The sequence below is a fragment of the Zalophus californianus genome, chromosome 14 (assembly GCF_009762305.2).
Source record: "Zalophus californianus isolate mZalCal1 chromosome 14, mZalCal1.pri.v2, whole genome shotgun sequence".
NCBI lineage: Eukaryota > Metazoa > Chordata > Mammalia > Carnivora > Otariidae > Zalophus > Zalophus californianus.
In genome coordinates this window covers 75010864-75028329 of record NC_045608.1, presented here as the reverse complement: position 1 = coordinate 75028329, position 17466 = coordinate 75010864, and the positions used below count along the sequence as shown (strand labels likewise).

The 17466-nt window shown below is 42.3% G+C and overlaps 1 pseudogene; it reads right to left on the bottom strand.

Annotated features, from left to right (window-relative positions):
• Positions 1-516: 516 nt before the first annotated feature.
• The window catches only part of LOC118356244, a 48748-nt pseudogene continuing 31798 nt past the window's right edge, over positions 517-17466 (bottom strand).

Genomic DNA, 17466 nt, shown 5'->3' with positions numbered 1-17466 from the left:
GGGTTCATGCTAGAGAGAGGGAAAAGCAGAGACAAAGAAAGTCAAAGAGGAGAGGAAAAAAAAGAAATATGGAAAAAGAGAGACAGAGAGACCTAAGAAAGAGTAAGTGAGAGATAGAGAAAGAAGGGGGAGAGAGAGTGCCAGTGAAAAAGAGGGGACAGAGAGAGAAATAGAGATACCCAGAGAAGACAAAGACAGACAGAGATAGAGAGAGAGCCAGAGCCAGACATAGAGATGGATGGAAGAGAATATTATATATATAGTGAGAAAGACTGAACAAGATGCTCAGAGAATTGGGGAGGGTGGGAATGTGGGAAAGAGAGAATCAGAGACGGGGGGGTTTGGGGGGAGAGACAGGGAGGGCAGATAGAGTCGGGGGACTGGAGGAGAAGGGAAAAAGAAGAGGACAAACAAGGAGGAGGAGAAGGGGGAGGAAAAGAATATTCCATCAAGATCCAGTGTTACTCATTAAGCCCTCCATGATGTTTTTGTTTTGTTTTGTTTCGTTTTGGGGGAGGTACCAAATTACTTTATTTGAAGAATGGTACAAATGAAAGAAGTTAAGTAGATGTTTTGGTACAACTTATAGAAAAGGTAAAGGTAACCCCAACATGCATGCACTGCCTTGGTGACCAGGGAAGTCACCCTTGTGGCTATGGGAAGACAGCCTAAGGCTTAGCTTTCACTATCACTGTTTCCCAAGGTGTGCTTGTCAAAGAGATGCTCTGCCATGCCAGATTCGGGAGCCCCCATCTTGCGCAGGTTGGTTACGTGGTCACCCAATTCTTTGATGGATTTCACCTGCTCGTTCAGGTAATGAGTCTCAATGAAGTCACACAAATGGGGGTCACTTTTATCAGTGGCCAGTTTGTGCAGTTCCAGTAGGGACTGATTCACGCTCTTTTCCAAATGTAATGCACACTCCGTTGCATTCAGCCCGTTCTCCCAATCATCACGGTCTGGTTTCTTGATATCCTGAAGGAAGATTCGGCCACCTCGTTGGTTCTGCAGCTTCATCAGTTTCTCAGCATGTTCCCTCTCCTCATGAGATTGGTGAAGAAAATATTTGGCGAAGTTCTTCAAAGCCACATCATCGCGGTCAAAGTAGTAAGACATGGACAGGTAGACGTAGGAGGCGTAGAGCTCCAGGTTGATCTGGCGGTTGATGGCGGCCTCCGAGTCCTGGTGGTAGTTCTGGCGCACCTGCGAGGGGGACACGGTCCTCAGGGCGGCGGCTGAGAAAAGGCGGCGGGGGCCTTGGAGCGGTCCAAGGGCGCGACGAAGAGATGGCGGAGGGCTGGCTCTGAACGGCCGGCCCGGGTGGGGGACGAGTGCCGGGTTCCAAGCACTGTTGAAGCAGGAAACCTGGGCGACTCTTAGCGGAGACTGTCCCTCCATGATGTTTTGATGTTAGGGGTTACCTATATGTGCACAAGATTTTCCTACCAAACCAAGTTCAGGAAGAAGTGAAGGTAAAGAGACTACAGCAGACTCACAAGTCCTCAGAGCAACTGTATTCATCAAGGTAGGAAGGCAAGGGAGAGAAGTGATAAAAAACACTTCACAAAACTCTCTGAAAAAGTTTATAAAGAAGTTGATCGTCTTTTCTGCAACAATTTCTCTACTGAACAATTATCAGGAGAGTGAATTTCACTTTTTAAATCCAGATTTCCCACAGGTATATCAGTGGGGGAAAATTTCCTCTGAAGGAAGTTCAAGACCTCTTTTTAAGAACTCATCTGTGTTGTCTGGCTCATGTAGGCACTGTTTGGACACTGTGAGGTACCCAAGTTGTGGGTATGTTCGAGTGGAGGCAGTTTTGGTTACAGGGGAGTGAAACCCATTCAAGTTGAAGGTGAATCAAGTGGTGAGAATCATCCTAGTATGAATCTGCTGCTAGTATCAGACAGAGCTACCACTTGTTGAGTTCTTGCTATAGGCCAGGAACAATGGCAAGCTCTTTAAATGTGTTGTTTCATTATATCACCTCAGTAGCCCTATGAAGTAAATATATTTGACATATGAGGAACAGAGGCGCAGAGAAGTGAAGTGATTCACGCAAAGTTCTCTGGGATTTGATCTCAAGCAGCAAGCAGCAAGGTTGTGCTTCATCTGATACAGATAATAACAGCTGAAAAGATATATATAACAAACTGATCATTTTCTCTCCAAGGCAGTTGGAGTTCTAAAGAAAAGAGTCAATATCTGTCTTTCCTTATTATTCCCAGGGCTTTGAGTGGTGTTGTAGATATTAGACAGATATCACCATACATCCCCCCTGACATCATATAGAAAAACTCAAGTATCTCAGAAGACTGTTCAGTCTGTCCATTTTATCCAAACTAGCTGAAGATAATGAGTTACTTTATATCTGCAATGGGACTGACCGTGGAGAAGGCCTGGACTAAAATGGGTGAGGCATCAGATTCTAGCGCTCAAAGCTGAAACTTGGCAGCATTTTCCAAAGTGTGTCCTGTTGCACACTTGTTTCACAAGATATTATGTAAAGAAAAACTTCCAGGATCAGAGATGTTTGGGAAATACTGGGTTAATCACATTTTGGGAGGTCTCTTTATTGAAGAATTTCTTGTTAGAGACCATGTATATCTGCATTTGTGTCCTTCCAGTGGGATTGGAAGGTCTTGCCCTTGCATCCCACCTACCTAAAGCCACACATTATCCAATTTTTCTTAGATAGCTTATGTTGTACTCATCACACACTGCCTGGTTTGTTATTTAATATTTGACAGATCCATGTTTTACTTGCCCACCTAGATTGTGAGTTCCCTGTGACTAGGGACTTAAACTTGCTTGTTTAGATCTAATACTGTGTAATGTAGGTAACAGGTACTCAATAAATATTTATTCGTTGACACATCCACATGTGAAAAAGTGATATGTCTTTGTTTGGTTCCCCCCAAGCAGCTCCTGAGACAGCAATTTGGGTGCAAGTTGTTTATTTGGGAGGTGATCCCAGGAAGCCCAGACAGAGTGGGGAATTGAGACAGAGTGAAGAAAGGCAATAAAAGGAACATTAATGGATGGGTTACAGCTGTGGCCAACTGAGGCTCCAGCCTACTGGGGACTCTGGCCCACGGCAGTGTACACATCAGGGTTGTGCCACTGCGGTGGGATGAATCTGGATTATCTTCCACCAACTTGGTTGAGGATTGGTCCTGGGATGTTAACCCCTCTGTACTTCTGGCCTGTAAGACAGAATGGCTGGAAACCTTTAAGGCAGAGAGACACAGGAAGCAGTCAGAATGCACCAGACCGCTGCAGTGACCCCTGGGAATGTTGGCAGGGTGCTAGTGATGACCTGTCACATTATCCAAGAACAGCATTATTTAACTGGTCTCCCCTATTCCCAACAACTGAGCGATATGTACTCATTCAGCCTTGTACCAATAAATGAGCAGGGTTTTGGCCCGGGCTAATAAATTAACTTGGGTTTTTCCTGCTTTTAGAATCCTCTACTGCATTGCTCTCTACTACCTCAGTGAAAAATTGTCCTGTCTGCAATATCACAATGTGATTCCTTTATCAAAGGTCATTACTGATTATTTCATAAAGAGCTGATACTTCAGTAATTACCTGATTTTTATCTTTTTTTAAAAAAGATTTATTTATTTATTTGACAGAGAGAGCGAGAGCAGGAACACAAGCAGGGGGAGTGGGAGAGGGAGAAGCAGGCTTCCTGCCGAGCAGGGAGCCTGATGTGGGACTCGATCCCAGGACCCTGGGATCATGACCTGAGCCGAAGGCAGATGCTTAACGACTGAGCCACCCAGGCACCCTGATTTTTATCTTTTTTTACATAGTCATTTATATGTCATTATTGTCATGTTATGGTCTCTCTGCCTATGAAAAGGCCTGTAGTAAAACCAGCAACTTTGACTTTGCCTCTTAGTATTGCCCCATGTTTCGTTTGTCATTTTATTTACTGTTCTGAAGAAGATCATAGTTGGTTAAGGTGCTTGATAAATGAACACATGGAGATATAAGCAAACATATGGATGGGACCCTTCCCGACTCTTCGGCTGGCCTGCATGCCTCATGCTAACAGCAAGAGATGACAGTTTCCATCAGTGATGTCATAACCACCCTCAGCATAACTAGGTCCAAATGGAAGTCTGCTTGATTTTTAGTACTGGCTGTGCTTCATGCCAGTACCCAAGCCCCAGAGTTCCATGTATTACTACCTCCCATAGCAGCCAAGGCTGATGCTCTCATTCCACGTTGCCTTGACTGGTGCTTTGAGTAGGAATTCACCTCTTTTATCCTAGTTCTGGAAACATTTTTCTAGTGGTTATCTTATACCTCTTGGCACTTACGAATTTGTCCTCCTAAAACTTAAAAATTCCTGGAGTTCCCAGACTGTGTGTCACTCGTCATCTTTCCATTTCTCAGAGCACTCAGGAACATGCCTGCCATATTTAGATGTTCAGTGAATACAATGAGTTGAACTGAACTGGAAGATGGACGAAGAAAATCTTCTCTCATCTCTTCTCTTTATCAACTGCAGAATTGGAATGCAGAGTAGCTGGATGGGTAGCGGGCTTTCTGGGAGTGTCATAGCACCCCTACACCAGACACATGTCATTTCCACTTTTCGAGGCATCAATGTTTAAAGAAGGTTTTAGCAAAAAGAAGTTTAAAAAAAAGGCAATCAGAGGGGGGGTAGTGCCTTAATTGCTACCCATTAGTATTAGTTTGAACTATAGGAAATTGCTATTGTTAAGGTCACACAATGGTGGTTCCTACCTAATGGCTGAACACAAATTGGTAGATTTATGGGCATGATAAGAAAAAGGACGTGGCAGTTGCGATGTGGAAAGAGGAAAGCAAAGAACACTGTTGAAAGGGTTTTTAGGATGAGGCACCAGGAAATGATGTTAATTGGAGGAGGGAGAGTAATAAAGATGAGGTAGGTGAGTACACTGCAAACTGAGTCCCCCTGAACCCTATAAAGTTTCCTGAGGCCACTTCTATCACAAGAGACCAGTGCTTCTAGAAGGTTCCTACAGTAGATTATATGGGGTAAACCCTGTTCTCTTTCTGTATTTGCTTCTTAGTATGTGTAACTCAAGGGTGTGAAGCCATGAAGGAGAGTGGTTCTTCTCAAATAGAGACTGTCTCTATAAGCCCTTACCCATCACAGATACTTTTTGGCCCCGACTAAATGCTTTTAACCCATGAATTTTTGCTAGTTGGCATCATCTAGCCAAATCTAAGCCAAAACCAGAATCAGATGAACAATATGCACTCCCACACTCTCTATTCATACATGGGAATACCTTAAGTCATCTTCAAGATAAAAGATCCCAAACTCTGCCATCAATTTTTAGAAATGAGAAGTCTAACCAGAACCACACACTCAACTGCCCCATGAGTCAAAACCCAACTGGCTGAGGCTTTAACTTTCTATAATAGTAATGTGCAATAATGCTTGGGGACCTTGATATAACCCATGGTCCATGTAGCTCTTAGATATTCAAGGGCACCTTATAATGAGGTCCTACTGAGCAAAAGAGGAGGCACAGGCATTTATGTTAGGAACCAATAAAGGGTGCATCCACTTACTGAGGTCAAAAAGGTTACTGAACAAAAGGTTACTGAACAAAAAGGGTGGGAAGAGGAAGATGTGGGAAGTATGTGTTTTAAACAGGGTAGGGAAGAAATAGCACTTTTTTTGTATCCTAGGATGGTGCAACCTCCCAAGATGGAATCTATAAATCAGGGTATTTTAATGTTTCCTCTGGAAACTTGCTCTTTCAGAAGACCATCAAGCAATTTTCATGAACTTGTCTATTCTCCCTCACACCTACATTGACAAGTGGAACTTTTCTATTCCATCATAATCAAGACACAGAAAATGGAGGTGTTAGGGGCCATCTGGCAATTCAGTAACACATATATTGATGTATGTGTATTACATTTAAAGGCATAGTATGGTAGAGCAGCAAAAAAAGATGACTTCTAGATTCAGCTCTAACACGAACTAGGTGGTGAGAACCTGGATTAATTCCTTAACTCTTGGAGTTTGGATTTTCTCACCTATAAAATAACTGCGTTAGATGATGATCTCTATTGGATAGCACTATTCAATTGTCCTATTCTGTGATTCTGGAGGAAGTTGCTGGTGCTAGACATAGAATTCTTTTCATCTTCAGAAAGTCATCATTGTTTAATATATCTATTGTCACCTTGTGAATGAAGGTAAACATTTACAAGGAAAGTATTAACCAAGTAATAATCAAATAATTGTTCTTCTTGGCCTCCTGTATTCCTTATTTTTCCCTCCATTGCTATTCAAAATGCATGGAAGTGAATCAGTTAGAATGTAGGAGTCCACATACTTTAAAGCCTCCTGTATTTTATTTTACAAAAAGAAGGAGAGGAAAGAGAAGGGGCAAATACATAGGCATGGCATAAAAGAACAAAAGGACCAGATCATTGTGCATGGTTCTTGAAGCTTCAATAAAGACTTTGGGAAGAAAATGTCCCCAAAGGAGGTTTTTTCCCCCTTAGAACACTTAGATTAGTGTTAATTTTTCCCATCATCGTATTCCATCCCTACATTATATCAGAATTGATTCAGAGAAAGGACTGCACCCAGAGTACATAATAAACATCTCCAGGAGAGGTGGGGAGAATGGGCAGAAGCAGGAAGGAGATGAAGGAAAATCAATTGCTCGGTGCTGACAACTTCTTCTTGTAATAACAGTATTCTGTCACATTGCATTAGCAGCACTTTGCAATTGTATGTGTTTTTGCTAACAGGCTGTAAAAGTGTAATCATATGAGCACTGAATACATTGTATTAGTGGGAATGATTCAAGGGGATGTGCGCTTTATTACACCAGTATGGTGCATAATGTGTTGCTTACTGAAGTGAGACTTATCACGTTAGTAAAAGAATATTTATTATTTATATGTTTGTTTGTTGTGACATTGGTGCCTTCCAGGGAAAGCTGCACATTCCTGTTGGGGGAAGATTTTCTCCCACTCATCTCTCTCTCCCCACTCTGTATATCTGAGCAGTGTGACCCTGAAATTGTGATAAAAAAATCACTTGGAGTACCAAATTCCCAACCACCTGAGAAAGCAACGGCTCTGCTTGGGTTTCCAAACAGCATTTGTAAAGCTAATGGGATTGTTGCTGTGAAGCATCTTTTGCAAGGAAAGTTGAAGGAACAAAAAGGGAGGAATTTCACATGTGTATGAGAGCGACTGTGGGTTGGACAGTTACACCCCAAAGGATGTGCTGAAAAAGACGCGGCTAGAATTAGAGACAGCCTAGAAAGGGGCATGCAGGATCCTTGAGGATAGATTTTTTTTTTTTTTTGGCTTTAAGGAAGTTTGTAGGAATTTAACTCTTTCTACCTATGCTGGAATGCATTTGGGACCTTTCTAAATAGAGCCTTTCCTGACTACCTAGTTCTGAACTCTTGAAACACCAATTGTCCTATCACTCACTGGACATTGATTATACATTGAAGTGTGTGTGTGTGTGTGTGTGTGTGTGTGTGTGTGTGTGTGTGTGTGCGCGTGCGCGCGCACGCATGCACCTCCTCAGTGACAGTGTCGGTCCTGGAGCGCAGACAGGGACTGTGCCTTGGACAGCCTCTCCCCTGCTAACACAGCACCGTTGTCCTGAGGTGCCCAACAAGCAGCTCTTGATTGGCTGACCTCATCCACCATAGACATCTGGATTTTTGTCTGAATTCGTTTGCTAGGGCTGCTGTAACAAAGTAGCACCAACTTGGGGACTTAAACAACAGAAATTTATTGTCTCCTGGTTCTGGAGGCTAGGAGTTTCAGATCAAGGTATTCGTGGGCCAGGCTGGGTCCTTCTGAGGATGGTCCCATGCCCCTTTCCTAGCTCCTGTGGTTTGTGGGCAATCTTTGGTGTTCTTAGGTTTTTAGGAGCATCGCCCTGATCTCTACATTCATCTTCACATGACATCCTCCCCCTTTGTATGGGTCTGGGCCCAAATTTCCCCCTTTTATAACAAAACCAGTCATGCTGGATGAGGAGCCCACCCTACTCCAGTATGACTTCAACTTAACTAACTGGATCTACATTTTCAAGTAGGGCACATTCTAAGGTACTGGAGGTTAGGACTCAAACATATGAATTTGGAGGACACACTTGAACTCATAACAGCACTTTGCCCCTGAGAATTGTTTATACAACACATTTCGGGATTGGTATGAGTTTCCTCTAAATCTGACGATGCCCATCAACTGAAAACAGCCTCTGCGGTTGGGAGCATCAGCCAACACAGTCACTTACCGTGTGGTGAGTGTGGTGCCAAGTGCTTTAAGTGCATTAATTTGTTTAATACTCACAATGTCATTATGAGGTAGGTACTATTATTATCCTCACTTTCCAAATGAAGAAATTGAGGCACAGAGGGATTAAGCAAATTGCCCTAAATGACACAACAGATTCAGGTTTTAAACCTGCACGGTTTGCCTCATGAATATCTGCACTTAACTATGGGTTTTTATAGCCTCTCTTAATTAGACAGAATTTGGATGGCTTCTTATATAATTGTTTCCTCTCTTTATATAATATTTATATTTATTTTTTCTGACTAGGGCTTTTTAACACAACAAAAGAATGTAATAAAGGTCTTTTAGACGTTAGGTCAAATGATGCAAATGAGGTGCCTATTTTCTTTCACTAGCTTTGTAAAGGATCTCCCACTGAAGACTCCCCAGGAAGCTGTTCTGGGACTTTGGCATCGCCCATGGTCCAGAGGCAGAGGAAGTGAGGCTGGGTGTGGGTGGGATAAGGTGATGTTGGCTAGGACCCCAAAAGACAGTTCCTCAAAGTAACGTGGTGATTTTGAGCTGTATTTGGGCTTGCATCCACTGAAGTGGGTCCAGTTTGGTGGATAGAGAACGCCAACAGGTAACTGCAGGCTGGGGTGGCATTTCGAGGCAGGGTAATGAGTGGATCTTGGTTCCTGTGGTTAGTGAATTAGGGCAGGAGTCCTTCTAGTGTTATAGGACAGTTATTTTTACTATCACTTCAGCTTTTTATGAATTTTTTCCCCAGCCATAAAATCCTCCAGGGAGGTTTCATGGGTTATTAGTCTTTCTTTACAAGGATTCTTTTGGGCCCCAGGGGTAGGTCCAGGCAAGAGTCTATGGTAGCTATTAGATCTCTGCTCCGGGTTCTGTCCTCTGCCAGCCGGGGTGAGAGCCTGGTGCTCTTCTGTCCACCTGCAATGGGGCGCTTGGCAGAGTAGAAGTGGAAGACGAGCTGTGGGAGCAGGCAGGTCTGATGAGGCCCCCTTGAATGACAGCCTCACAGTATCTAGAAATAAGCTCATTTTGTGACGAGCCTGTTTTAATGCTATTATTTATGTTTCTCAATGATAGGAACAATGGTATTTTCATTCTAATTCAGTTATCCGACGTAAGTAATGTCAGTGCCCTTTAGCATAACATAATCTCCAACGTGAAAAATTTAATAAGAGGTGACAGGTGGTTGTTACTCTGTGAACCTCACTATCTTTTACTGGCAGTTGGGGTGCAAGGTTAAATAAACCACCCTTCAGTGTGGGAACTCCTGAGGTAGCCATTGATGGCAATGCAGGGAGTGGGTTCCCTAGGACCAGACAAATGGTGACGTCTTCGGCATAAAGACAAAGCTGCTGGAGACAGCTGATTGCTGAGTGTGATCTGAGGCTCTTGATTTTCATTACCTAATTAGCAAGACTGGAAATCTCAGGTTAAGACAGAGCAATAGTGAAGTCAAGAGCATGGGCTGTGTCTTGTGTAGGTTTAGTCCTACTTGTTCTTAATCCTGAACAATTATTTTTTTCTAAGTGGGTAGGATTAGCCAGGAAGGTAAGAATGGAGAGATCATTTCCATTCCCTGACCACTACTGGAAAAAAATAGTTCAAAAGAAATATCCACCGACAGTTGACTAATGAAAGTCACTGGTGTTTTTAAAGAAAGAATGTCATATTACAGGGGAGTGTCTTTCAAAAAAATTATCTGGTCTTTCTGGACAAAAGGATGTAGAATAGCTCTTTTGGCAGTGAGAAGGATATCTGCTGCTGCTTTTCTCTGTGTCTAACCATTGATCTCACGTTTCCTTGACCCTATTTGGACATAGAAGCCCCAGAGCTGGCTCTACTCACATCTTCCTTGGAAGCATGCAGCCTTATTTGGGATTGATAGGAGAAAAAAGACACAAGGAAACTCAGGAAAGCCTTCAGTATTTGTGTCCCAGGTAAAGGCCTGTGGACTTGGTTGGCATCTTGGAGCCCTAGTTGGAAATAGTACTTGGTGGGAGTATTTGGATGACCTCAGAGCTTAATTATAAAAGGACAATATCACTCAAAGTTTGAAAGAAAATTGACATAAACAAGGTCTAATGATAAAAAATCTGGATGTTAGATCAAAATTTTTTTGTGTGTGTTTGCCATGGTAGAAAGGCCACTGGGGTCCTAGGTTCTGGCTCAGATGGCCAAGTCATAGCAAGACAATGAGGAAAAGCAGTGGGGTTGGAGAGTTTGCCTTCTGAGATCCCATGTGAATGAATCTGTGACATATAATGTACATTTGGGAAGAAACTTCTCTTCTTTCTATTTTTCATATTTTCATTAACTAAATGCATCACTAACATTTTTTCTAGCTATTACCTCTTGCACTTTAACATTCTTACAGACCCAGTCCGTGTTCTTAACCCTCTCACTACTGTGTCTACTACTTGCCTCTAATTATCTATTCTGAACACCCCCATCCTTGCCTCTCTTTCAAGGCACAGAACAAATAAAACCTTCACTGTTTCCCTAGATCATTTAGTTTGTACTTGTCATAGGGACCCTGAGTTAGGACACATTCTGTGTTCCTGTTACTTTTGTACAAGCCCTTTCCTGATTCATCTTTGCAACCCACACAGCTTCTTGCATATTTTAAATGTTAAATGAAAGTTTTTGAATGAATAAGCGATCGGGGGATAAAGACTCATTTGGATCTGTGAGAAGCCTGAGCTTCAGAAATTTATTTCAAATTCTAGAGATCCTGAAAGTCTACTTTATGATAGCATTTACCTAAGCCCTTAAAAATATTTATTCTCTGAATGAGGGTAAACATTCCCTTCAATCCCTTCCCTCCAAATTTGTCTCATTGACTCAATAAACACTTTCTTTACAGATACTACAAAATATCTTAGACCAGTTTTTGTCTGGATGATAAGAAAATATCAATGTGAATTAAGGAAGGTCTTACATCTGTCCAATATATCCTGAAGTCATTTAGACTTTTCCTCCAAAGTATATCTTAAATACAATGACTTCTCTCTATTCGTACTGCCACCACCCCTAGTTTAACCCAGGACTGAGTATCTCTTCCCTGGTCCTCGGCTCTAACATCTTAATTGGTCTCCCAATGATGAACAATTCTCCCATTTACTCATGAGGCCTCAGCAACATTGTTTTTCAGTTCCTTGAACTCTTAAAACAAAAATAATATAAAACAAGGATGAAATCAAGAAAAATAATTTCCTAAAACCTCAGGAAACTCTGACTACACCTTCTGCTTGTCCTTCATAGCCCTTTTTGATACCTTAAATCATGATTTCTTGTTTAGTTCCAATAGCCCTATTAAATAGTAAGTTCCGGGGCACCTGGGTGGCTCAGTGGGATAAGTGACAGACACTTGGATTCAGCTCAGGTCATGATCTCAGGGTCCTGAGATCGAGCCCCACCCCCGTTGGGCTCCATGGTCAGCGTGGGTCTGCTTGGGATTCTTTCCCCCTCTACTCCTCCCCCCACTCACATGTGCACTCCCTTTCTAAAATAAATTTAAATAAATAAAATCTTAAAAAAATAAATCATAAGTTCCATGAGGACAGAGACTGTCCACTTTGCTATGCACAGTATAACCAGTACCAAGATAATGAGTGGCCGAAGGTAGGTTGCTCAATTAATAGTTTGTTGATAGAAAGAATATAGATTCCATCATGGGTCTTAGTCTTTCGTCTCATCAAGAGACTTAATAGTCAACTACTTTCTAGTGGTAACTTTTCACAAGTCTGAAGGCTGCCTTCCTTCACCACCCAATCTGCTACAAGTTTGTAGTTCTACAGGTTATTCATCCCTGGGCCTTTCTGGAATACCTTTTGAGTCCCTTTGCCATTCTGGTCCCTATCTTAAAATATATTCTAGTTTGTGTGTTGCTATTTAAAAGTGGCACCCAGAGCTGAGTTTGATCTTCTACCTGTGGTTTGACTGGTGTACAGAAGGACCAGCGTCTTCTTCAGATATGATACCTTCATTAAAGCAGCCTAAGTCTGATCAATTCCTGTGTACATTCATCATCTTGCTGCTGATGTTTGAGCCCACATCCTGAGGAACTGTTCCTCAGTTCCTCAACTGAGGAACACCCCTAAATGTCTTTATTCAATATGCTCCTAAGACACATTGTTGGTGTTTTGGACTCATTTCCAGAACTTTGCATTTATTCTTGTAAAATAGAATCATTTTACCATGCTAACCCCTAATTCTCTCATTTTTCAAAATCATTATCTTTCTTGGATTCTTGTTATCTGCAAAATCTATGTCTTCATTCCCTTAACTATTTTTTACTGCACACCTACTCTCTACTAAACTATGTGTTAAATGTGGTGCCTTATAAAGTGGTCATGATACCAACTTTCATGGAACATTCTAATTATTGACGAGATTTTTGAATGCTGCAGCAATGAAGACACAACCTAATGGCAGTCATTTAGAATCCCTTCTAGGTATCTATCAATAAGCAGTATTTGCTCGATATGTTTTTTCAACCAATTAATAGCCCATCTGATATATTGTCATTTGGCTCATTATCAGTACATTAGCCAATACATAAGAATATGATTAGAGACTCATTCTAGGCATTATTAGATTACAAGTAATAGAAAACTTATTCAAAGTGGCTTAAGTGAAAATAGACTCATAAGGACACAAGGAATCTCATAAACTTAATTGTAGGAAATATTTTTGAGCTCTATGGAATTGGAAAATCATCAGTGACGATCTTCCTCCATTTCTCTCTCAAGAGCCCACCCACACTACAGATCTCCTGCATTCTTCTCACTGTAGGTCGAATGCTTCTGGAAGATTCCTAGTTTCAGCTCCCTTCAACTTTGACTCTCCATGGTATCAACCCAGGCACCATTTCTACATGGACATATGTATCCCAGGACCCAGTACCATCCACCTGATTTTCCTTTCTTTCTTTTTTCTTGTTTATTAGTTCAAGTCCTAGAAGGAGAGAATCTGATTGGCCATTGGCTGATGGCAGATTGATTCCCCTTGGTCATGCTTGTTCAATCGACTGTGGGAGAGGAGAAGGAGGGGAGTGGAATCATTTTGTCAGAAGATCTGTGTCTTACAGGGCTGATTAAGCTGATGAAACTGGAAAGGGAGAGTGGGATGGCAGGCATGGAGTGTAGCATGCCACTCTGATGAGAGCATCTTCATAATTCCTCTAAAATCTAGACATACTCTATCAAATTTCCCAATGGACTAATTTGATAATATTATCAAAGGAAGTGAGAGTAATCTGGCAGAATTTGTTCTTGGGGAACTTGTTTTTAAATTTTATCATATTTTCTAAGAGACCACAAGCCATTGCTTTACCAATCCATTCTAGAATCTTCCCCACGATCAGCTTCTAGGTAATAGATCTATACTATGCAGAACCAAAATTAAGACCAATATATGCTCCTCCCTAGTAACTCTGATTCTCAATGATACGCAGATAATGGTTTAACAATTTCATTTTCAGGTATTTTTAGTACATGTGTATAGTGGACATGGAGATATGCTGTCCTGATCCCTCTCTGAAGAAGCACTTGTTGCAGCTATTCACGGTACTGTCAACAGACAGTTCTCAGCTCTCAGCTCCTGCAGGGATATTTTAGTTTCAGAGAACTGACTAGCCCTTAGCCATGCCCTTCTAGATGGTCCACATCCGGTGACTGACCAAGGTGAGGGTACAAAGGCTCTGCCACTTTAGTCCAACATGAGACCACTCTGATGGGCCATTTTAATTCCAGAGTGCCCTGAATTGCTGGCTGAGGCTGCCAGGCCTACAGTGCAGTATGACTTCTTATACCCAATCCTGATTCCTTCCTATTCAAAGGTACTTCTACCCACACATGAAACTCCCAGACTCATTTCAGTCTGTTTTACAAAGAACCCAACCTATGACATGGCAGGACTGGCATATTCTTGACTGGCATTTAATTTACTGCCATTTTGACACCTTTTCCATTGTTTTCTTGTGGCACATGTAATTTCCTGTGTGTCCATCTTGTCTTCTTAACCTGCATGTGGACTCTCTTGGGGCAACATTCCGTGTACTGTACTTGTTTGTGTCCTCACCGCATTCTTACCCAAGTCTCTTCTCATTGAGGCCATCATTGGCCACCATATATAAAATTGCATTGCATGTCTCTCAAACCTTGCCACTCCCTATCTCCTTTACCTGATTTATATTTTCTTTATCATTTACTAGCATTTATCACGCTAGTATATAGTTTGCTTATTTATTTTAAAAATTGTTTATCTCTGCCCCCCCGCCACAATTAGAATGTAATCTCTACGAAGATAGGAATTTTTCTGTTTTGTTCACTGTTAAAACCCCAGTACGAAGAATAGGACCTGACACACAGTAAAGATTCAATTGATATTTGTTGTATTAAATTGAATTAAATTAGCAAAACCTTTCATTGTAGTGTTGTAAGGGTCTCTTATATCAGTCAGGGTCCTGACAGGAAATAGATGGCACATTCAAACTGGGTATTTGAGGAGACATTAATTAAGGAAATATTTACAAAGTTATAGGAAGGTCTTTGGGAAGCCAGGGAGGGATATTGCAGTACTCTGGGGCTAGCAGTAGTAGGGAGCCATTATCACCCCTAGATCTAAAGGGACAAGCAGCTATGGGGACCCGGAGAAAGTAGTTATAAGGAGAGGGTCTTCTAACAAGAATTGTAACCTATAGTAGAGGGAGGCATCCAACTTGCCATGCTTGGCAGGAAGGGAACAGGGACCATAAACACTGACCTCACTCTCTTTCCACCCTCTACTGCCTCCTGGAAACTCCTAAAGGCCAAACTCCCATTGCCAGCAGGCAAAGAAGCTCATTGATGCAGTCCTGGTGAGCCAGCGTCTCAAAGCATAGAGCAAGGTAGAAAAGGGTAGAGATTCAAGGGTCACAGGAAATATCTGGAACATGCCTTAAAACAAATGAGCTATTGCCATTTGGTCACAGATTTGCCTGTAGGTTGTGGGAGACTTGGTTAAATGGATTGTGATTGAGAGAGAGAAAATCCGGAGGGGTTATGCGGATGTCATGCACTAGTAGGTATAGGGAGGGGGGGAGTTTTCCTCTCTTAAGAAAGGAGAAGGTGAGTTTCTGAGAATGGGAGCTAGAACCGGAGAGAAGGCCTTCTGAATCTGTATGTTGCACGAATTTAAAAGAGGATGAGATGCTGTTTCAGCTCTCTGATTCCTAGACTGAAGGTGGCTTCTGAGAAGCTCCCTTTACATTAGTATTCAAGCCATTCTGAGACGATTCCAGAGTGTGGAGAGTGACAGGAGGGTTCAGCATCCAAGATTCTGGCTGTTGTTGACGGTTTTAAGCTGCAACTGTGGGTGCCAATCTGGTGCCCCCATTCCCTGCCTGCTGGGAGTGCCCTGCAGTGTCATCGCCCTCCCTTGGCCCTGGCCACCTGCCAGTTGGCATTCAGCAGTACATTGGGGCCAGAGTGGTCCACCTTCCTTCTGGGTGAAAGAAGAGGGCTGCAAAATGTCCTGGGAGCCACCGCTAGTGCCAGACATGCAAACAAAACTGGCCGAGTGGAAACAAGCTGAGAACTAATGCAAATGTGGGTGTGGGAGACAGAGCGCACAGGGCCAGGGAAATGGCAGTCTTCATTTCTGCTTGGTCGAGGAGGTGCTATTCTTTCTGAACCTGGGGCAGAGTGGCAGGAACAGCTGTTCAAAACTGTCTCTGTCAACTGCAGTGTAAGAGTGTGAGCTTGGTTGGGGTAGGAGAGTACTTCTATAGTGGAAAACTGCACAGCATCCATCGACAATCTGTAAAGGCAATGGAGCTTATGTGTCATACAATAAAAAGAAGACAAGGAGGAATAAAACTCTGAGTAAGGATAGAATTTGTTTAAGACAAGATGGCAATCATCCAGATGGTGGCTGAAGAAGGAGAGAGCTGGGGAAGGAAGACAGGATGCCATTGTGAAATTGCAAAGAGCTGTGAAGTCCTCCAGGTGGGAGAAACCTAGAAAGCAGATGGGAAGTGTCCCCTAATGGTAAGATAAAGTCCAAACAATGTAGCCTGGGTGGTCACAGGCATTTCCGTGGCCTCCACGTAACTTTCATTTCAGCTGATGACTTTCAAGTTATACTGATGGAATCTCATGATTTCCATCCCATATCTCAACCCTGAGATTTCAGACTTGAATATTTTTTTTATTCGACAGGACACTAACATCTAAATGCCCAGTAATTCCTTCAGAGTCAGCCCATCTGAAATAGAAATCAACATTTTCATCCCCACAATCACCATCTTCCTTTATTTCTTTTAATTGCATTACGTTCCCTCAAGTTATCCAAACCAGATCCCTGACCGCAATCATTACTCCCTTCCTTTCCCTATCTCTCTATCCAATCCATTACCAGCTCCAGTTGGCTTGAGTACTCTCTCTCTTCAACCCCATTATCACATTGTTAGTTTTGGTCTTCGTTATTTCTTATGTGGGTCATGGCATCCTCTTCCAAGAGTTCTGTTCTCCATGAGTCCAATTTCTATGCTGCAGTCAGAGTGATCTTTTTGAAATTTAGAACAGATTATGTTGTTCCCCTGATTAAAAATTTCCTCCATTGTTTCAGGATATACTTAAAATTACCCAGTCTGGCTTACCAGTGTTAGCTGAAATATTACTTCCTCAGAGAAGCCTCACCTGATCTGTAGAGTTGGCTAGGCTTCCCCTATCTATACATTCTCATACCTACTTGTGACAGAGCCAGACATCTGACTTACAAGTGGTGTTCCCCTTCTCTTAAGTAGAGTTTCCATTGATAAGTGGCTCTCCACTCAGGAACTTCATTTCTTACCCCTTTGCATCTAGGTGGAATGATATAGCTCATTTCTACCAAACAAGAGCTCAAGTGATGTTTATCACATCCAGGAGTGGCTAAGTATCAGATCTAGCTACTATTTTCCAGGCTGTTCCTTTCCTCTCATTGACTAATTGGATGAAGAGAATTTAGAAAAATGTTTTAGGAAGTTCCTGGAGATAGAAGGAGCCAGAAGAAGGAAGGCATCTGAATCCTCAGTCACCCTTGGGAAGGAGAGCTGCCCAATCTGCAGCTGTAATGTGAGTAAGAAATAGGTATTTGGTGCGGTAAGCCATTGAAATTTGGGGA